General features: G+C 42.4%; 1 long non-coding RNA gene across 1 annotated transcript in view; it reads right to left on the bottom strand.

Moving 5' to 3' along the window:
- Positions 1-9,283: 9,283 nt before the first annotated feature.
- The window catches only part of LOC141373522 (uncharacterized), a 188,206-nt gene continuing 174,360 nt past the window's right edge, over positions 9,284-23,129 (bottom strand). The window contains exon 4 of the long non-coding RNA XR_012379586.1: positions 9,284-9,389. This is a non-coding gene — a long non-coding RNA (uncharacterized lncRNA). The remainder of the gene's footprint in view (positions 9,390-23,129) is intronic.

The raw sequence follows: 23,129 nt of genomic DNA, 5'->3' as shown, positions 1-23,129 counted from the left end.
GATTTTATTTTTAAGTTATCTCTACACCCAACGTGGGGCTCAAACTTACAACCCCAAGATCAAGAGCCACATGCTCTACCGACTGAGCCAGGCAGGCACTCCTTCTGTTGTTAATTTCTAAGTCTTATCACATTTTGTTCAATGAAAGTGCTTGTATGAGTATTGCCATTTAAAGTTTGTGAAGAGTTTAGAGTACTGCCTTAAGAGTTTTTCTTTATGTTTTTTTTTTCTTTATGACCAAATACACTGTCATTTTTTTAACTGTTTCCACATATGTTTCAGAACAATGTGTAGTCTCTGTTGAGTGCAAAATTCTATATAACTTGTTACTATGCTATATAAATTCTGCATATAATTAATTTTGTCTATTTGATCTATTTTAAAGAGAAGTATGTTAACATCTTCTAATGTGACAGTGGCCCTGTCAATTTCTCTTTGTATTTCTAGTATTTTTGCTTTATACATTTTTTATTATGTTATGTTAATCACCATACATCATTAGTTTTTTTTTAAGATTTTATTTATGTATTTGACAGAGACAGACACACAGCGAGAGAGGGAATACAAGCAGGGGGAGTGGGAGAGGAAGAAGCAGGCTTCCTGACGAGCAGGGATCCTGATGTGGGGCTCGATCCCAGCACGCTGACCTGAGCCGAAGGCAGACGCTTAACGACTGAGCCACCCAGGCGCCCCACATCATTAGTTTTTGATGTAGTATTCCATGATTCATTGTTTGTGTATAAAACCCAGTGCTCCATTTAGTACGTGTGCTCTTTAATACCCATCACCAGGCTAATCCATCCCCCCAACCCCCTCCCCTCTAGAACCCTCAGTTTGTTTCTCAAAGTCCATAGTCTCTCATGGTTCGTCTCCCCCTCTGCTTGAAACTATATTGTTAAGTGCATAAAAGTTCATGACTGGTATAACTTCTTGATGGACCATACATTTTATCGATATGATAAATCACCCCTTTTAATGTTTTTATACCATCTTATTATCTGCCACTGCTATTTAATTAGTAATTGAAATAATATGTAAAGTGCTTAGAGTCATGACTGAACAATAGTACACAGGCAATAAATGGTAGCTGCTGCTATTATTGTTATCATTATAATAATTATTATTCTGGGTCCCTCTGTGTACAGGTTGCCTGGTCTCTTTGGGGGACAAAGAGGAAAAGAAAGGACTGAAGGACTCTAGGTTAAGAAAAAGAGCAAGTGCCTTGCAGGCACTGCATAGTGATGCTTAGGGCTCTTTCTCCCCTGAAGAAGGTGATGGAAACTCCAGGGAAGAGAGGCCCCAGGCTTGGACAAATCACCAGAAAGCCTGCCAAGAGAGGTCTCCTAAGCAGCCAAGAGAAAATAACAGAAACAGATTTTCTTGTTGGATTTTGGCCTTTCTGCTTTTGAGGTCCAGCTGAAACCAGGAATAGAAAAAAGCAAAACAAGGTCAGACCCAGTAGTAGACATGTTGCTGTGGTTGGAAGGTCAGATTGATCTCTTCTGAGATCCCCTCATATTTTGGCACATACAGGCATATAAAAGCAATGCCCACAGCAGTGATAATTCTCCACCCTCAGTGGAATTCCCAACTCTGCCAAACTTGGATGTATTTAAGATTCTGGTCTCACTGCCTCATTCCCCACATCTTCATCTCTCAGGTCTGCCCTGCAGATGGATCATTTTTATTTTATTAAATGTCCTTGTTTCTGTGTGATGTTCACTATCGATTGCTAGCATGGACTCAGTATGTATGTATGCTTATGCATGTGTAGTGTGTGTGTGTGTGTGTGTGTGTGTGTGTGTGTGTGTGTGTCTGTCTGTCTTTGGAGCCCTAAATCAGAGTAGCCTTGCTAACTGGACACTTGATTGCTTAAAATCCCTTGACCCCAAATCCCTCCACCTGCCTGAAATTCTTCACTTCTTTACTTCTCTTTACGTTGTTGCCTGAAATTCATGTATCACAAGATTAAAGCTTGAAGGTGCCTTACAGATTAATTAGTCCAAGCATCTCATTTCACTAAAGGGGGAGGTGGAATTCAGAGAGGTGAAGTGATTTGCCCCAAATCACACAGCTAGTAAGAGGCAGCACAGAGTGTCTGGGGGTGGGAGAAAGTTCATTCCAGGAGGTAGGAATGGATAAAACGGAGGCTGGGAGGCACATGGCCTCTGCTGTTCTGGCCTTGCTATTAACAACACAACATACTCTGAAGAGCAGCTACAGCAACAACTACAACTCATCTGTACAGCGTTTAAAGTCCTTCCATATACATTATCTCATGTAAGTTTACTCCATGAGAAGTAGCTATTATTTCTAGTATAGTGAAGATAAAAATGGGGCCAAGAAAATAGGAAAATGTATGGAAAATAGATAATGTATCCTTGGGAGTGTGCTGGATATGCTGGTTGTCTGTCTGTCACTATCCCCCTCTTTCCCCTTTCTAAGAAAACCACAATTTTGTTCAGGTTTCTCTGTTTCTCCCACATCCCTGCGCCTCGGCGAAGATGACCACACCCCCAAGTTCTAGGGATGGCTTTGATTGGCTAAAGGGTAACTCCATCTCCATGGTAGTGAGTGATTCGGGAAGGGGCATGTGAGGCTAACTGGGCCATTTTGATGGGATGAGAAGCTGCGTGTACAGTATAGTGTTCAGGAAAGCCTTTCTTGACGCTTTTGAAAGAGCGCTGGAACCTCTTCTTTCCCACTAGAGGGGAATGAAAAATCATGCTGTTCCAATTGCTACAGGACCATGAGACCAGCCGGCTCAGGATGAAGCTGACAGACGACGGCAAGCGAGAGAAGTAGAAAGAATCTGAGTCTTTTAGGATCTCACTGAGTTGCTAGAGCAACCAACCCTAGAGCTTGCCTTACTTTTGGACATATAGTTAAGTGAGCCAATATAGCTCCTCTAGAGACTGGTTTAGGAGAATTTCCTTTCTTTTTTTTAAGATTTTATTTATTTATTTGAGAGAAACAGAGAGAGCATGAGCGAGGGGGAGGAGCAGAGGGAGAGGGAGGAGCCGATTCCACGCTGAGCAGGGAGCAGGATGCTGAGCTCCATTCCAGGACTCTGGGATCATGACCTGAGCCGAAGGCAGACGTCTAACCGACTGAGCCACCCAGGCGCCCCAAATTTTCTATTACCTTTAGCATCTTACAGCAGGGACAAGGGGATGAACCTCACGGCTGAGCATAAATTCAGCTTACTTCTATAAGGAATGACTCTGCTGGGTTTTCTGGTATATTTAAACATCTCTCTCTTCAATAAATATAAAGTACAATATGAAGGAGCTGGAAAAATAGAAAATATTTTTCTTACAGATCCTTTTAATCCACCATTACAGTAAGCATTTCTGTATGGCCTGTAAAGTGTGCCAGCTTTGAGCCAGACTATATTCAAACCCTGGCTCCATGGCTTCCCAGCATGTGACCTTAGGTAATTTAATTGGCCTCTCTATACCACAGTACCCTCAACTGCAACACTGGGTTAGTAACAGTGCCCATGTAACAAGAGTTGCAGAGAAGATTAAATAAATTAATATATGTAGAGAGTTTCAAAGTGTGACTATAGAGTAAAGGCTCAAAACATTTAAATATTTTTATGGTGAAAAGCTGATTATTATCAATAATTATCAATAATAATATTATTATTATCAATAATATATGCTACTAATAATACATACAAATGTGGTTCTGGTATATTTATTAATCTATAACCTATTATGGGTCAAGTATCTGGGTAGGTATTTTACACATGTTTTCTCTAATTTTGATACTAACTCTCTGAAGTAAGGTTGAGTCACTTCATTTTCAGATGAGGAAACTGGTGTTCACAGAGCCCAAGGGATATAGCCAAAGTTACATGGCTAGTGACTGCAGAGCAAGGGTTTGAACCCAGCTATAACTACCATGCAGCTTCCCAGAGCACCTCTTAGTCAATCATCCCGGTGGGGAACAATGAATTTAGGGTCAAGAACAACCCGAGGAAAGAGCAGAGAAAAAAGCGTGCAAATAGGAAGTCAGGCACAAAAGAAACATGTATTTGGAGATGGGAAAAGGCTCAGATCCCTACTGAAGCCATCCCCTGAGCTCTGTGCTTGTTTCCAAATGACCAGAATTGCAGTAGACGGTACTTTTTCCTCTGAACAATGTTTCCCAAGTCTGAGAAAATGGGATGCACTAGGGATTCTTTTAGCGTTGCCATTTGAGAATGGAAAAGCAGGGAAGATGGGAAGGGGGTGGAATTCGAAATTCAAATGGTATCTGATAAAATCACCTTGGACTCCACAGTTATTAACCCCATTTTGGCTCATTCCTCTAAATCTTGTGCTCCCTCTCAAGTGTACCATACATTAAGTGCCAGAAATTATTGATCCCTCCTTTCATACAGCTAGTACATCTCCCTACCGCTGAAATGCAAAGAAGCAATAAATGCTGAATAAGATGTTTCTTCTGGAAAGACCAATAGTGAACACATTCTAAAGATGAGGCAGTGATAAGTATCTTTCTGAAAAATGGAGACCTGCTGTAGGAAGACCTGCCCTGAAGGATCTGCTAGGGAACTTTTTTTACTAGGGGGATTCACCCCAAGCACATTCACTCAAATAATAAAATGATAGTGGTGTTTGAAAGAATTTAGAAAGGTCTCTAAACTCCTTTCTTGTCAGAAAGATTGTTATAAAATTTTCCAGGTAGTTCTATAGAGCTTCATTTGAAGACCTTGGCATAAGTCCAAAGCAAATCTCTGCCTTAAAGTCCTATTGGTAGAGTGATTAAGAGTTACGTGGTATTCTTTGCAGAGAGGTGTTCATTTGATGAGGAATTGGGGAAAGCTTTTTCATAACATTATGCAGCTTTTTGCAAGGACTTTAGTAAATTCTGGCTTCTGTCCTTGGTCAGAAGTTAACCACCTCTACTTAAGATAATTAGTAGTATGTAAGACAATGCTTGAGGTTTAACTCAAAAGAGGGTGGGAGTGAAAGGATGCAGGGGAGGCAGAGACCAAGTCCCAGACCTAATTGCCAGAAGCAAAGTGAGTGGTTGGTTTCTGAACAGGCCACAGGCCAGACAGTAATCAGAAGGATCTGGTCTACAGAGATGTTGGTGTTGGTTCATTGTTCAGAGAGGATTCCTGGGATGGAAAGAGATGCTCAGCCCACTAAAGCCATACTCAATTTGCAATTTTTAATTTTTTTAAAGATTTATTTGAGAGTGGAGGTAGGGGCAGAGGGAGAGGATTTTCAAGAAGATTCCCCGCTGAGTTCAGAGCTGGATGCAGAGCTGATCTCATGATCCACGAGATCATGACCTGAGCTGAAATCAAGTCGGGTGCTTAACGGACTGAGCCACCCAGGTGCCCCGATTTGCAATTTTTAAAAAAAAGAGAGGTCTGGTGAAAAAGAACTTGGCTTACATTATCCCTAAAGTGAGTCACAGCACCTCACTCAATAACTAGACCTGGATGAATTCACAATGCAGAACCCCTAGCATGCAGATGTGATCAAATATGCCTGAGGATGGAGTTTACACTGATGTCACAAGAATAAACTGAATCTTCTGCCTAGAGATCTGAATCCACTTAATGGGTAAATGTGATCAAAAGAAAAGCACACACTCAAAACATTCAAAGGCTCTTCAACACTGATCCTGGATTTATACTGATTTACTGGGGCCCTGAATATTGGTAATGAGCCTTATGAAGGACAGATGCTAAATGGAATTTTGACTCAATGCAACTCATAGTTGGTCCTATGGGACCTCAAATTCTTTTCATGGCTATTTCCCCATGACCTAAAGATACAGATAGTATTGGACAACCTCAGCAACTGGAAGCATCCTCACATTGACTTCTTGACTCAGAGAATATGGGCTATTATAACAGAGGGCTAAGTGTAAGTTCTTGAAATACCCTCTCATTAGCAAAATACAGAAAAGCAATATTACTGCATGACACCTATTATCACCTAGCAATATATTGTACAGTTGTTTGCTTATGTATGGTCTTTTTCCCTTCCTAGAATGTAATCTCCTTGAGGGCAGATATTTTGCCTATCATTGTTCATCTTCAGTGTCTAGGACATTGACTGGCACCTAATAGGTGCTCAATTAATATTTATTGACTAGATAGATGACTCAATTTCTGAAGGAAATTTCAGAAGTCAGTTCCATCATCAAAGATTTGAAAGATACAGGCTACCACATTTCTATTTAAGTAAATATGGATGGGTCTTGGAGCATAAAAGTGAACAATCATAAACTTAATCATCTGGCATTTCAAACTGCAACTTTTGTTCCAAATGCAGTGTTCTTACTGGAACAAAGAAATACTACTAACACCTGGAACACAGCTAATCATCTAGTAAATGCTTTTATTTTTACCCCTAGTCCAAAAATACTAACACTTGAGATAGGCTGATTTTACTTGGCAATGACAACAGTACAACTTCACTGCTACCTCAGCTATACACCAACTTTTTGCCTCTTTACTATATTTGTCAAACCAAATCTTGACAATCTCATTATCCAACAGGACATCATTATGGTTTGCTCTGTTGATGATAGCATGCTTTTAAGACTGTGTATTAATTAATTACTGTTGCGTATTAAACTACCCCCAAAATTTGGTGACTTAAAACAAAAGTATTGATTTCTTACAGTTTTTATGGATCAAAAATTCAAATAGGAAAGGGTAGGGAGGGCTTACCTGTACTGTGATGAAGGGAGCCCCAGCTAGAAGACTCTAAGGCTGGAGTTGGAATAATATGAAGGCTTCTTCACTTATGTGTCTGGCGATTGATACTGGCTGTTCCCTAGCTAGGTTCCAAGGGCCAGTGATGGGAGAAAAAGAGAGAGGGGCCAGGGAGAGAGAGATAGAGACATAAGCTGCATCTTTTTTATAACTTAGTCTTAGAAAGCACAGAGCATCACTTAACTGTACTTCTTTGGTTGGAGTAGGCACCAGCTCCCACCCAGGTTAAAGAGGGGAGGAAATATCACCCACCTCTTAGTGGGAGCAGTGACAATCACATTGTAAGAAGAACATGTGGGATGGGATAAATATAAAGTGTGGATATATTTGGAAAATACAATCTGCCACAGATTCAGAAGTAGCAGGTACTGTAGACACATATGCATGCCAAAAAGTGGGAGATGAAGCCTTTGAAAATGCAGTCTACTAGTGATCAAATGAAATTAATAAACTATGACTGGATTCTGGTTTGAAAAAAACAGCTATAAAACAATGTAGTCTCCATCCATAATTCCCAACTTGAATATAAAACAAATTCCATGTTCTTTCACTGTTCTATATAGGTGTGTTTGTGGTGTTTAAATTCAAAATTTAGTCCATAGGTTGTAGAATATCAATATGAGGTTGTATTGGACTAAAGAAGAAGTGGACAATGCTCAGAAATTCTGCATGCAGTGTCTAATGAAACTTTGGATTGTCTCCCTTCAGAGGAGAGGTGAGTACATTTTCTGTTATTATGAAGAACAGATGCATCATATTTAGTAGGAATTTGTGTGTGTGTGTGTCTAAGCATGGAAACAAGGGTGTATGTGGATATTGAATATTCAAAGGGGTGAGTAGTAGTACCTAATGTTACATAGGAAAATTAATTTCTTAAAATAACCTGAGTCCATTTCTGTTGCTTGTAACCACAAAACCCAACTGATAGACTTCCCCGTGTCAGAGAGAGTAACAGCAACCACAGGATGAGAAGTAAACTCCATCATCCAGACCAACAGAGGGAAGAGAAACAGCAATGGCATTCAGTGATGATGGAGGTTTTTGCTATCAACTTAAGACACCAGGAAAACTGCACCAGTAGCCATTATAAGGATTAAATGAACCTTTGAAAAGCATTTACAACAGTAGCTAGGTAGTAAGGACCATACAGGTGTTAATCAACAATAACAAATTAAATAGTGCTAGCATATAAGTTTTGGGGGGATTTCCATAAGGAAAAAGAGGGAATTTAAGAGGTTAAATGTCCCAGTCATTCTATGATGGTGGTTCAGAGCCAAAGATACTTTTGCTACCTTTGAAATGGTTATCCATCTTAGTCTACGTACCATCATCTCTGCCTAGATGATTGCACTATCCTATTAATTGCTCCCTATAACTTCCACTCTCAACCTCCTTACAACTCATTCTTCACATTACAATCAGGATGATGAAATTAAAAGTCCAAGTACGTCATTCTTCAGATGAAAACCCTCCATCGTTCCTGCACTGCTGATGCCTGCCAATGTCTCAATGTTTTTTCAATTCTCCCTCTAATTTTGTAAAGTTCTCTTCAAGTGACCATGCTAAAAGAATAGTAAGCTCTAAACATCGAGTATATCTCTAGAGAGTTTACTATTCCTAGTGAAAAACAACATCAACAAAATTAATCTAACATCCATTGAATGATATATATACTAGTTACTATGCAGTATGGCAGTTAAATATAATCAGTGTATGAATGTATCAGGTATCAGGACTCAATCAGAAGCAGACCACCTTGAATATTATGGAAATTAGGACTATTATAGCAATAAGACCTCTCACAATTAGGGAGAAATTTGGAGAAGTAAAGCCTAAAATACAGAGTTAGAGGATGAGAGAAAATTGCTAACCAACCCTCCTGACACATTGGAATGATGGGACAAGTTACGTCCTGCTGGGGGATTTGAGAAGCCAGGCACATCAGCTGCTGGAGTGGGTCTGTGAAGAGCTGGTGGAGAAATCTATGGTAAGCTATTGCCTTTCCATTTGCATTTGAGGGCAGGCCTGGGGTTGCTGTTGGTCAGCAGTGCCAGCAGCTGGAAGGAAGAGCTAGGCACCTAGTTGGAAGAGCCAGGCTTATCTAGAACACATCAGCACTTCTAACATCTCTCATTGCATCCAACCACAACTTTCAGAGAGTACTCCTTTTCATTTCTGCCTTCTAAATCTTGTGTACATTTTTTGTTTGGACCATCCAGAGAAGGAGATTCTGGACAAAGTTGTTCTAGCTTAGCCAGGTTGATATAGTACAAATTCATTACAATCGATAAATGTTTAGATAAATTACTCATTGATATCTCTTTTAAACCATTTAACCAAATTGCTAGGTTTTGCTTTCTTGTTCTGTTGGTTCATGGACTCCTCAAGCAGGAAAATTTGTATTGTTTTCTCCGATTTTAGGTACTCTTTCATCATCCCCGCAATCATACTAATACACACTGTCTTGGTCAACTTGAGCTGCTATAACAAAATACCATAGACCAGGTGGCTTAAGAAGCAAACATTTATTTCTCACAGGCTGGAGGCTGGGAAGTCCAACATGAAGGTGCGGCAGATTTGGTGTCTGTTGAGATCTCTCTTCCTGGTTTGCAGATGGCTGCCTTCTTGCTGTGTCATCACACTGTGGAGAGAAAGAGGACTCTGGTCTCTTTCTCTTCTTATAAGGATACCAATCCCATTATGAGAGCTCTAGCCTCATGACCTCATTGACACCTAATTCCCTCTCAAATGCCCCAACTCCAAATACCATCATACTGGAGATTAGGATTTCAACATACGAATTTTGGGGGGACACAAACATTCAGTCCAACACACACACACACACACACACACACACACACACACACACACACCAGAAAGTACTAGATGTCTTTAAGGGGTATTGTAGATTGGTTCCCTAGAAGCAGATCCTGAAATGGGGATTCTTGTTCAAGTGATTTGTTGCAGTACTCTTAGGAAAGAGGAGTGAGGGAAGCAGGTTAGGGTAAGGGGAGAATGTGGTCTCAACTGGATGCTAGCTTCAATCTGATCCCCTGGAAAAGCTCTAGAGCATAAATTGCACCAGTTAGCTCCATCTCAAGGCAAGGGCCCTGGCTCTTTGTACCCTCATGCCATTTAGTCACTGGCTGAGGTCTGTTGGTAGGGTGATGGATGGGTGCAAAGCATTTGGCTCAGGGCAGTTCTCCAGAGAGCAGGCAGCTTCAAGAGTTATCAGTCAACACTTAATTGGTAAAAGGGATGAGGTGGGGCCCAACCTCATCCACTGCAAGGTGCTTTAGGAGCAGAAACGTCTATATAGAGAGTGTGTGGGAACTCAGCCAGCTGAAGCAGAAGACCCACAACAGAATCTTCGTTTCTACTCCCTTTGTTTTTGTTGTGACTTCAGACATGCCACTGATTCTATAGCAGTTTGGTATCTTGGCTCCTACTTTTAGATATCCTTCTGTAGTTCAGTGCTTGGTTATGGATGCTGCATTTGCCATTGGACTCATGGTTCCTGTCTCTTCTCTTGTGTTACCAGCCTCAGGTTGTCTGGGGCTCACGTTTGGATACCCACTTCTATTTCACTGCCTAGCAGGGTTCTGAGGCTCCCTTCTACCCTAGTACCCTACCTCCCACTGCAGCATTGTTATATGTAACATAACATAATCACACCCATGAAAAGAAAAAGACTTCCCACACATAACTGGTCTTTCCCTCATTCCAAAGAATTGCCTCTATGGTTTGCTTATTTGCTCTGATCCTACCATTGTGCTCCGTTTTACTCAGTATTTGTTATTTATTGCTGTGTAACAAATGATCCCCTAATGTACCAGCTGAAAATAACAAACATTATCTCATTGTTTCTGTGAGTTGGAAATTTGAGAGCAGCCTAGCTGAGTAGTTATAGTTCAGAGGGTTTCATGAGATTGCAGTGAAGATGTTGGCCATGATTGCAGTCATCTGAAGGCTGAGTGGGCTGGAAGATCTGATATTCCAAGATGGCACCCTTACACAGCCCAGTTGGCAGAGGCCTCAGTTCCTTGCTGGCTGTTGGAAAGAGGCTATGATTTCTCACCACATGGAATTCTCCACGGGGATACTTGATTGTCTCCAAGACATGGCAGTTTACTTCCCCCAGAGTGAATGATCCAAGAGCAAGTGATCCAATGTCTTTTAAGACCTAGTCTCAGAACTTATAAACAGTCACTTCTGCCAAAATTATTTGTTAGACATGAGTTACTAAGTCCAGTCTACACCCAAGGGGAGTGGAATGAAGCTCCATTTCTTCAAAAGAGAAGTATTAGAGAATTTGTGGACATATATAATTTTAAGAATTTGTGGACATATTTTGAAACCAACACATACCTACCACATTAGCAGGGTCCCTGGGCAGCTGTTCCCTGGTCTTCACATACCTGGGATACTTGCAAGACTGAAGTAGCAGATTCTGAACCCAGAGAATGAGATTTACCTCCACAAAGGGATGATCACATGACCACTATTCTAGGGCATCTAAGAATTGGTGAGAGGAGAAGGATGCACAGTGAGGGAAAAAAGGTAAGAGAAAATGGGTCTTTGCGGTCAGATAGATTGGGTTTCAAGTCTTCACTTTGACATTTCTAAACTGGCTTGGAAAAGTCATTTAATTCGAGCCAATAATTTTTTTTTAGTATTAATCATGTTATACAGTGCACTAGATAGTGGGGACAGGGTGCTGAAAAAAATTCACTTTTGTGGTGCTTAGTCTGGTTAATCAAATAGACATTAAATAAGTCATTTCAATTGTCATGGGAGTTATGTCCATCAGAGCACACCCCAAGGAGATTTAGCCTTATCTAAGGAATAAAAAAGACCTCCTTGGGGAAGGGACATTTTAAGTTGAAATTTGGAGGATGATTAAGAGTTAGGCAGGTGAGGGTCACCTGGGTGGCTCAGTCAGTTAAGCATCTCCCTTTGGCTCAGGTGATGATCCCAGGACCCTGGGATCGAGCCCCGCATAGGGCTCCCTGGTCAGGGAGGAGTCTGCTTCTCCCTCTCCCTCTGCCCCTCCCTGCACTCATGTGTGCTCACTCTCTCTCTCTATTTCTCTCTCAAAGTAAATAAATAAAGTCTTTAAAAAAAAGAGTTTACCCAGGTGACAGGAACAGATAATGCAAAGGCTGTGAGGTACTAAGACCCTTGAACTTCTAAGGAGACAAAAGAAAGTCAGAGGGGCAGGAGTATTGATGGTGAAGGAGACAGTGCGGAGAGATGAGACTGGAAAGCTGGCTAGAGACCATACTTCTCTGAGTTTCAGAGACAATATTAAGGATAGGGACCCATACCTAAGGTCCCCAACAATGGTCAGGTCAACTACTGACTTTTTAATATTCCACCAATAACTTGGAGCAGGTCATTTAATCATGGATTCATTTTTAAAGTTTTTTATTTTAATTCCAGTATAGTTAACATACAGTGTTATATTAGTTTCAGGTGCACAATATGGTGATTCAACAATTCTGTACATTATTCAGTGCTCATCATGATAAGTGTGCTCTTTAATTCCCACCCCCTACTACCCCCATCCTCCTACCCACCTCCCCTCTAGTAACCATCAGTTTGTTCTCTATAGTTAAGAGTCTGTTTCTTGGTTTGTCTCTCTTTTTTTTTCCTTTGTTCATTTGTTTTGTTTCTTAAATTCCACTTATGGCTGAAATCATATGGTATTTGTCTTTCTCTGATTGACTTATTTCACTTAGCATTATACTCTCTAGCTCCATCCATGTTGTTGCAAATGGCAAGATTTCATTCTTTTTATGGCTGAATAATATTCCTGTGTGTGTGTGTGTATACCACATCTTTTTATCCATCTATCAATGGACAGTTCGGTTGCTTCCGTAATTTGGCTATTGTAAATAATGCTGCAATAAGTATAAGGGTTCATATATCCTTTTGAGTTAGTGTTTTTGTACTCTTTGGATAAATACCCAGTAGTAGAATTACTGGATCATAGGATAGTTCTATTTTTAATTTTTTGAGGAACCTCCATACTGTTTTCCACAGTTGCTACCCCAGTTTGCATTCCCAACAACAGTACATGCAGGTTCCTCTTTCTCCACATCCTCACCAACTCTCGTTGTTTCTTGTGTTTTTTGTTTTAGCCATTCTGAGGTGATATCTCATTGTGGTTTTGATTTGCATTTCCCTGATGACGAGTGATGTTGAGCATTTTTTTATGTGTCTCTTGGCCATCTGGATGTCTTCTTTGGAGAAATGTCTGTTCATATTTTTTGTCCATCTTTAAAAAAGATTTTATTTATTTATTCGACAGAGAGAGAGAGAGCCAGAGAGCACAAGCGGGGGGGATGGCAGAGGGAGAGGGAGAAGCAGGCTCCCTGCTCATGATCCCTGGGATAATGCCCTGAGCCAAAGGCAGACACTTAACTGACTGAGCCAGCTAGGTGCCCCTCTTCTGCCCATTTTTAAGTTGGATTATTTGTCTTTTGGGTGTTGAGTTGTATAAGTTCTTTGCATATTTTGGATACTAACCCTTTATCAGATATGTCATTTGCAAATACCTTCTCCCATTTCAACTACGGACTGTTTAAGTAGAGGTGTGGCTTGATGAGAATTGTACAAAACCTGGAAAATGAGTTAAAGAGGGACAAAGTGGATGTAAGGGGCCCTTTTGGGGGAGCACTACAGGAACCTAAGTGGGGAGGCGATGGTAGCAGTGGAAGTGAGAGACCATTAGGAGAGTAATAAACAGGACTTAGCTGATGACTATGGGCTGGAGACGGGACTCAATGAACACTGTCCAAAGGTCAGTGTTTTGGTGGTGATGGGGGGTGATGGGTGGGGGGGGGGCAGACTTTGCATTCTGCTTTCGACATACAGAGTTTTAGGCACTGGTGAGATATAAAGCAGAAGTGTTGGAAAGGCTTGGAGTTCAGAGAGAGTTGGGCTCCAAAGGCAGCTGTGAGGGTCTAGAAAGCACGCTGCAGTATCTTCCTGAAGGAGTGCGATGGTCAGGGCAAGAGTGTAGCAAAAGTCCAGGGAACCCTCGCATTTAAGGAGCAGGGAGAAATGGAGCCTGCAAAGGTCCCGAGGGAGGAACAGAGATGGGCAGAGGAGGAAAGCCTGGAGGGTGCAGCGCCTGAGCTAAGGAAATGGTGTTTCTAGAGGAAGCGGTAAGTGGAATTACTGTTTTAATTAGGATAATTACAATCCTTATCTCATAGGACTCTTGTGAGGATTAAATGAGATAACATGTACAAAAAATATTTTAGTAATTCATAGAGGTTTACAATGTTGGGTGTTCTCTTTAGCAGAGAATGGGAGTGTATGGGGTAAGGGTTGGAGGAGGGGAGAAGAAGGCCATAATGTACCCTCTGAAGTTACTTCCCACCTGATGCATCTAAGGCAAACTTGCAGTCAATTATTGACATTTGGGGCCAGCCAGCCTTTGACAGAGTGCAGTGTAATTTTGGAAACCAGGAAAAACTACCCTGCTCTAAAACAAAAACAAACACAAACCTCTACCTGCTTAATATTTCTTAAAAATCCCTTGCAGGAAAGACCTACAAAGCCATTTCATTCTATAATAAAAGGTTTTAAAATGCAAATACCTGGGGCAGTTACCACAGCAATGTGAAGGAGATAGTTAAGTATAATTATGTTATCAGATCCTTTTTTTTTTTTAAAACTTCATAAAGGCACCCAGAACCAGGAAGGACCAGGGAGGGGAGGGAATGTTTGGTCACCGAAGGAGAAAGAAGAGGTGGGAGACACCCAAGGCAAATTTCACTGACTTCTCAGTTTCACAATTTTGCTTCAGGCAGGATCTGTTTATCTTCACATCTGTCCAGAAGAAATACAACTTTTGTGCACAGGTCCCCTGCATCTATCTGGGTAGCTGGTGCTGACCCTGACCTGAGCAGGAGGAATGCACCTCTTCTGGGTGTTCCACAGGCATGTTATTTTTTTCTGGCAGGTGTTGGTGACCTAACGTCTAGAATCTACCTACAGATTCCCAACCCCGCCCAATTTAGTGTGCTGATGGTGTGGAGGGGACCCTTCTGGGGGTTGCCGTGCTGAACCCGTGCAGGAATCCCTAAAGTGGGCCCTTTAGGAATGGTGCACCTGGGGACTGATCCTGGGAAACTGACCTCCCCTTCACCTTTCCAGTAAGCACTCAGGAATGCGCCCCCGGTTGTTAGGTTCACTTGTGCCTGGTGGGCAGGCATGTCCTAAACTAGAGTCTCCAGAACCAGACAAGCTGGTAGCATCACAGCATGGACAGCAGGGCTGTTCTTGGGCACTGAGGCCAAGGAAGCCTCTCTGAAGACGGGAAGATTGCCAGGTCTCCGTTTGTGTGATCTGTGTAATTCGCAGTGTCCTTTGTCAGGGCCTCTGAGGATATTTCTGTCAATCACAGTCATCTGCACAATCAGGTTGTTACTCAATGCAAATACTCCTTTTCTGTGGACCATCTATGTCTTGCAGTTCATTACATCCAGGAGGCTGTCTGTTCCCATGGGATTCTAGTAATTAACTGAAGACGGCCCTTTAGTTCAGCTCCATTGTATTTGTACCTAAGAAGCACCCATTAAACACTCCAGTTGGAGGCCAGAGGAGCAGAACGGTCCTTGCCCTCAAGGGGGCTTGTCTCAGTCCAGATGGGAGATGTGAGGCTCAACTGGTCACCCCTCCCTCGATGCCGCACTTCTCTCCCCACACGCCTGTCTTCTCTACTGCTCCCCGGAACCTCCCAACCCAGCTTCTGGACTTGAGGCTCCATGGAGCTTTAGGCTCATCCTGACTGCTGGTCTGCTTCCTGCCTGAGCCCAGCTCTGATAACCAGATGCTGGCACCATTTCCTCTGTGCCTCAGTATTGCTTTGGACTCTGCTTGTATCTGCAGTCCAAGCCTCTGATTTTTCCTCATCAGGAGCAATGTCATCATCTCCCCAAAGGGCTCGGGCATGAACCGCCCCAATACACGTTACATCGTGTGGTGCTAATGTCGACCGGGCCCACTCCTGTCTGTTCTGCTCTTGCTGTGCCCGCAGACCAAACTGACATGTGTAGCTGGATTGAGACTCTTAGCATATGACTTGCCTTCCTGTTCCCCATTCCAGTGAACAGACCTAATTCTAGGATTTACTCCTTTAATAATCAGTCCTACCCCATTTCAGTTAATCATAGATGTGCAGCTGTTTCTTGAGCTATGTCAGGGAAAAGCGCATTTAAAAAAAGAAAACAAATGCAAGACAATGTGCACACAAATGTACAAATATGGTACAGGGAACACACAACACGAAACGATTCCAAATGAGAATACAGCATGTCTGGTGCTGGACCAGACTTGTGTATTCCAGTCAAAAAGTTAATCCTTCAGTCAGGAGGGCATACTGTTTCTCAAGATGCTCCAGTAAAGTAAAAGAAAAGAGAGAAAGAACAGCAAAACACCAAGATACTCAGCTAAAAACCAAACCAACAACCAGAAATCAAAGTGGCTGGCAAGGCTGTGCACTAAATTCTCAGTAAGTAAAAGATAATTCCACACACTGATTGGAAGAATTTTGGTCCCAAGGACACTTCAAACACAAAGTCAGAATTGGAATTCGTCAGCCTTTCTCCGAGTTTCGTGACTTGGTTGACTATTACCCATCCATCCAGACTAGAAATCTGGTGTTAGAGCAAAAACGAAGACTCGGACGGCAAAGATTGAGAATGGAGTAGAAGGCACTGTTGCCAAGCCGGGGACTGACCAGCACAGCCTCGTCTCTGGGGAATGAAGTTCTAACAGGTCACAGAGCTTCCCGTATTGTAAAGGCAAAATCCCCGAGAGTTGCTGACATGGGCTGGCGAGAGGTGGATTTTGTCGTGTGCATGAAGCGCCTTGTTCCGGATAATGACACTTGGCCACTTCCGTTGTGTGGCTCAGAGGCTGAGGAGGGATTCCAACACCCCCAGCAGGCCTGGACTGCTTTCAACACCCTAGGTGCGGGTCAGGATGTGTCGCTCCTGCCTTCCTCTTCCACAGACCCCGACGTCCAACTGATAACCAAGTCATTTAATCATCTGTGTCTTTCATTTCTCATTTGTCTCTTCCTTTCCATCCTACTTGTGTGGACTTAGTTTAGTCTAATCTCTTCAGATTTAGGTGCATGTCATCATTTTGTTTAAGTCTGAGCCCCACCCCCAACTTCCCCTCCAGCGCCCCTTGCACCCCATTGTTTACACATTCTCCCATCCAATGCTTGGTTTGTGGCTCTCATTTATTTATTAGTCTGTCTACCTTTTTGGGACTATGAGAGCATGGATATTCCCATATCTTATTTTTCCTTATATGTTCAGAAACTATTATAATTTTGACATCCAGTAGGCACTTAATAAATGAAAGTGAATGAATGAAGACCTACTGGCATTTCTTCACAAATTACATCATCTTCACATCAGATATGTGAATAAAAGGAGTATGTGTTTTAAACTGAGTCAGTGATCTCATGTATATGACTCAGCTCATCAGTAGAACCCTGGATGGTAATGGTGGGAAGATTTTGCTACAGGGTGAATAAAGATTATTTTTCCTCTTTAGCCCTATTTCAGCCTGTCCTCTTTATCAAATGGTTTGGGCATTCGATTCCTGTAATTTATGAGTTCCTATATATTCATCTTCTGGGAAAATTCACAGAACGTACTTGCAAATGGGAAATAATTTGCTGGTATTTTTCCCCCTTTTTGGCACACGAATAAACGGAATGTTCTGACAACTTCAGTATCTCTTGCTTTGCCTTGCCCAATATTTGTCTTCAGCAATTTCACTGCAGTTATTTTTTTCTCACAAAGAAATACGTTTCTTCACATTTAAGAGGCACAAATTGTTGCTCCCACTTTTCAAAGGAGATGTGGTGCTTCCAGATTTAGAAAGACACTTCCAGCGCCAAGCTCTGTCAGACCCTGCCTTGGCTTAACGAGGAATGTTTCCGTTTTTCTTAGGCACAGGAAAAAAAAAAAGTAAAGCCCCTAAATTATTTAAGTATCTTTCAGTTGAGTTTAGAGGCCAAGGGAGGCAGTTACATGAACTTCTGAAGAAATGAGTTGGGTTGAAGACTTGGACTCATCTGCCAAATGCCATGCCTGGCTTTGCACAGATGGGGTAAGCCTCTGGCTTCTGCTTCCTTGCTGGTATAATGGGGAGGTTGACCTATATGGTTTTTGGAGTCTGTCCTAGTTCTGAAGTTCTATGTATTATTCTCCTCTATTGCTACATAAGTTTTGGTTATGTATAACCTCTCCAAGGGAGGGAGACTATGTTTTATTGTAATGAGGTGGCCAGGGGCAACGGGAATGTATTGTTTGATAATTTTTGACTCCCAACTGAGGACATGGGGGATGACAAATGGGTCATACTGGGACAAGAAATGAAGAAGGCATAGACTGGGACTTCCTCTCCTCTCTGGGAAACAGATCTGATTGTTCATGGAAGAGGTCTAGTTTGGGGTCTATCTTGTAGCTACTTTGGAACCTTTCCTGACTTGTTCACCCAAGTTCTATGGCATTCCTTAGCAAGGGAGAACTTTTTGGTATGTGGATATTTCCCAAAAGATCTAGAACCCTGGTCTCTGACACACCTGACACACCTGAAGTTGACGAGGCATTGAGAGAGAGGAGTGTTCTCATCCTCCTTCAACTTCTAGGAACCACTGCTAAATTGGCAGTGAACTTCTTCAGATTCAATAGTGACTCCTCGAGGCACAGCACTAGCACTGGATCACTGGTTTTGGTGGCAAAGTAGCCACACTAACCTCAACTGTTTCTACCATGGACCTCAGCCACTGTGGTGCTTCTTTTGGCTAAAGAATTTGAGGGACTCCCTGTTTTCAGCAGCTCACAGCAATGGTGGTGGAGAATGGTTTCTTCTGGCAGACAAATGAATTTTCATTGAAGCGATCTGGGTAAGCACTCATGGGTTTCTGGAATGTATCACAGATAGGAAACCCCAGGAGAGGAGACTAGATTTCCTATCCTTGGAATGGGAGTGCAGAATTTTATTGATTTGATTATGAAAAAGAAAGATCTCATTTTGAGCCACAAATGGGTGAAATAGGACATTTAAATTGTACCATATTTAGTTCCTCTCACAGATGATGATTATTAAGTAAGTACATATTGACTGACAGGATAAATGAAACTGTTGTTGAAAAGAAACTGAGGAGGGCGCCTGGGTGGCTCAGTTGGTTAAGCGACTGCCTTCGGCTCAGGTCATGATCCTGGAGTCCCGGGATCGAGTCCCGCATCGGGCTTCCTGCTTAGCAGGGAGTCTGCTTCTCCCTCTGACCCTCTTCCCTCTCGTGCTTTCTATCTCTCATTCTCTCTCTCTCTCAAATAAATAAATAAAATCTTAAAAAAAAAAAAAGAAAAGAAACTGAGGATACAGGAGTTCGGCCAGCCATTAGCTGTTGGTCTTGATTCATCCTGTAAGGTGTAGTTGATGCTAAGCTAACCAATGGGCAGAGTTTCCAAAGTGCAGGTGAGAGTTGGCCCATTTCTTCACTTGGAGGTTTTTACTTCATTCCTTCATTCCTGAGCAGATGCCAACCGACCTGAAACCTCCTCTTCCTTTTCTTCCCATTTTCTCCCTTCTCTATACTCCATTCTTTCCTCTTTCTCTCTACTCTACAACTTTGTTCTTCCATATTGAAAAACTGGTCAAGAGGAAAGAGTGTTAGGGTTGAAGGAAACCAATCAATTTCTAGGCTGAGCCTGTAAGTATTCCAGTATATCCAGGAAGATATCCTTGGCATATCCCTGAATACATATACCTTGAGCCCTGAGATGGTGAACAGGCAACAGATTCTAAGACCCTTGAAATCTCAGTCTAATCAAGCCTTCAGGATGCTGAGTCATTTCAAGTCCTTAGGGTTGCCTGGGCACCATACAAAGCAAGTTCCAAGGAAAGACTCTCCTCAGGGTTATCTATTTCTGTACAGTGAACTACTACAAAATTTAGTGGCTTGAAACAACAACCATTTTATGATATTTCACTATTTTGTCGGTTGGAAATTTGGCAGTTCTTAGTTGGGTAATTCTTCTGCTCCACCTGGAGTTGCCTGGATTTGCCCATGGTATTCAGCCACAGCTGGTCTGATCTGAAGGGTTCAAGATGGCTTTTCTCACATTCATGGCACCTTAAAGGAAATGGCACTGACTGGAAGGTTGGCTTGTCCATCCCCTCTTCACATGATCTCAGGGACTTTCTACATGGTTTCTCCAGCAAGGCAGCCAGACTTTTTATGCAGCTACTCAGGGCTCCAAAAGAGCAAGGGGGAAGTGGCCGATTCTCTTTAAGGCTAGTCCCAGAATGAGCACAACTTCTCTTTCAGTGTACCCTAATGGTTAGTATTATTTATCAACCTGGCTGGGCCAAGGGATGCTCAGATATTTGGTTAAACATTATTGCTGGATGTGTCCTATGGGAGTGTTTCTGGATGAGGGCATTTGAACTGGTAGATTGAGTAAAGCAGACTGCTCTTCCTAATGTGAATGGGTACCAATCAATCCACTGAGGTCCTGAATCAAATAAAAAGGCAGAAGAAGGGAGAATTTGCACTCTCTGCCTAACTACTTGAGCTGAGACACTAGTCTGCCTTCAGACTGGGACTTACACCACCAGTGCTCCTGGTCCTCAGGTCTTTGGATTCAGAATAGAACCTGACACCACTGGCTTTCCTGGCCTCCAACTTGCAGATGGTACATATTAAGACTTCTCAGCCTCCATCATCATGTGAGCCAATTCCTAATAACACATCTCTTTCTCTCTATAGGTATATGTACTCTCTTGCTTCTGTTTCTGTGAAAGCTCTGACTAATAACACTGTTCTAGTTCAGAATCAAGGAGGGGGGAAATAGAGCCCACCTCTTACTGGGAGGAGTGTCAAAGAATTTGCAGCCATCTTCAACCCACTCCAGGGGTTTATAAAAGGTTGCACGCTAGCACACACACAACTGGGATTGCCATCTACTGGGAATCAGCAGAATGAGGACCTATGGTTCTATGTGCCAAGGGATACCCGGCATGAGAACATCTGGGTCCACTGAATCAAAGCTGTGACTAGATAGAATGGAGCAGAGGCTCTGTGCTATTAGATGTGATGCTAATATTTGCAGAAGGTTCTGGCCCTAACAGCCAAAGTTAAGAAGAATTTTGAAAGTGTAACCCCTAGAATTAGGCTGTTGGATGGTTTTCATTTTGTTCTCTGAACTGTGTTTCCTCACGTTGGCAATAACAGAGAGGAACACTGGATTCTTAGCCTAAATTACTCTTTGGTGTGATCTCAACTCCTTTATTTCATTTTATACTGCTAAACTCAACCCCACTTTTGGATAAAACTGACAGATGCAAGAACTCCCAATGATAGAATGCCTGGGACTCTATACTTTATCTCCATTCCTCCCAGTAACTACACACGTTCATGTGCTAGTCCCATTTTGCAGATGAAGGAAGAACAGCTCAGAAAGTTTATGCAGAAAGTGATACACTTGCTATTTGAACCAAGGCCTGCTTGGTTCCAAAGCCTCTTTCCACTACCCCATGCAATCTCTGGAAAATCAGAGAACCTTAGAAAACATCCACAGTGTACTGCCCAAGAAAGCACAAAGCCAATGAGGCTTGACTGAGCAGCCAGCCAGAGGCCCGAAGCTCAGTACTGCACTCAGCCACCACCCCATGGAGTCTGCTGCTGGGCCACCAGCATATTTTCATTCCAACTGCATCTCTTTTTGAGTAATCTTGATATACACAAATACATAAAGGTGCAGAGTGATTTGTCCTTTTCCAGAATTTTTTTTATATAAAATATTTCTTTGCTAAATTCCTTTGAACAGATAGCCCTAGTAGAGTATTTAAGGATGACTCAATATGCAAAGAACTGTGAAGAACAATCACCTGGATATTATTCTCTCCTCATAGTACCTAATGGGGTTAGTCTGGGTCCTTGGAAAAGCTGATGTGAAAGAAACTGGGGAGGTTGCTAGTAAGTCTGGAAGAGTCAGGCTGTGATGTAATCTAACCCTCTAATCAGTGAAGGTGAGTGAAGGGAGGATGCATGGAAATGTCTTAGCTATGTAGTCTCAGGAAGTTTCAGCATAGCTGCTGGGGAGTCCTTGAGCCAAAATTGGTCATCAACTGAGTCCATATCTTCTCAAGGAATGGGCCTCTCAGAATTCATGTCCTGCTCAGTTATTGGCTGGGAGTGATCTGTGGACTGCAGAGTGTGGCAGTTGGGTCCTTGGTCCATTGAACTCCCCAGAGCTGGAGGCCTTTGAGGCACATTCTCATGGCTGTCATAGTAACAATGTTCTGAGCATACATATGATGCTTAATAAATGTATGTGGAAACATGGTGTCTAAAGCAGTCTTCTAATGTTCTGTGAACTTCCTATTTCTGTGCTCAAATTTTCCTGTTTTGCTTGCTCTTCTCTTCTGTATCTACATCCAGAAATCAGTTCATATCTCATCTCCAATCCCCACTGCCAGAATTAATCTGTGAATTCTTCTAGGTACCCATGGTACCATCTCTACACTTTAATCATTGCATCTAATATAGACTAATGCACACTGGAATTATTCATTTGCATATATGAGGTCCTGGGGATAGGGTAGTGTCTTATTCACTTTTTGTGCCCCCCCACAACCCTTAGAACAGTCTAGGGCTTTGCACATAGTAGGTGCTTAATAATTAGTTGTTGAATTTAATGAGATTCTTGCAATAGGGTGTACCTGAATATATCTTTAGGAAGAAGTAGTAGTATGATTCTGCCCAGAGTTCATGTTCTCTTATAAGAACTTGAAATAGTGTGTCCCAGACTGACCGTCTTATCAGCTCCCTGAACCTCCTTCATGTCTGCTATGTCATTGCCCACCGCCCATGCTCCAATCCCTAAACCAGTCAACCTCAGCATCCTCCTGGGCTTCTGCCCTGGGTCACACGCTGGCTTATGGTGCTACTTTGGAAGGGCCTCACTGATCTTCTCTCCACCCGTGAAGCCTCCATCCTCTCTCACCTGGACTGTTGTACTGGCTTCCTTGTGGCCTGTTCTGATGTATGTCCTCTCCCTCTCCGAGCCCTTTCATTGTTCCCAAGTCAGGGTTGGGACTAACAGGCAGTGAGTAAGAGGCCAAAGGCATGGGATTTAAGGAGACACTACTCTCAAGATCACGGAAGTGCTGAGAGTGAAGGCCTCCTTAAATTTTGCTCCCTACATGCCCCACTCACCTCACTCTGGTCCTGGGCCTGCCCCAGAGCTCCAACTGTGATGACTTTCCTTTCCTAAAAGTTCTTCTCTCAATCTTAATTGCAGTGTATCCCAACTACGGCTGTGCATTGCCTGTA

Source organism: Callorhinus ursinus, unplaced genomic scaffold (assembly GCF_003265705.2).
Source record: "Callorhinus ursinus isolate GAN/ISIS: 27379988/994484 unplaced genomic scaffold, GSC_fseal_2.0 scaffold10, whole genome shotgun sequence".
Lineage (NCBI taxonomy): Eukaryota > Metazoa > Chordata > Mammalia > Carnivora > Otariidae > Callorhinus > Callorhinus ursinus.
Note: the sequence above shows the minus strand (reverse complement) of the source record. Positions and strands in the feature narration are given on the sequence as shown.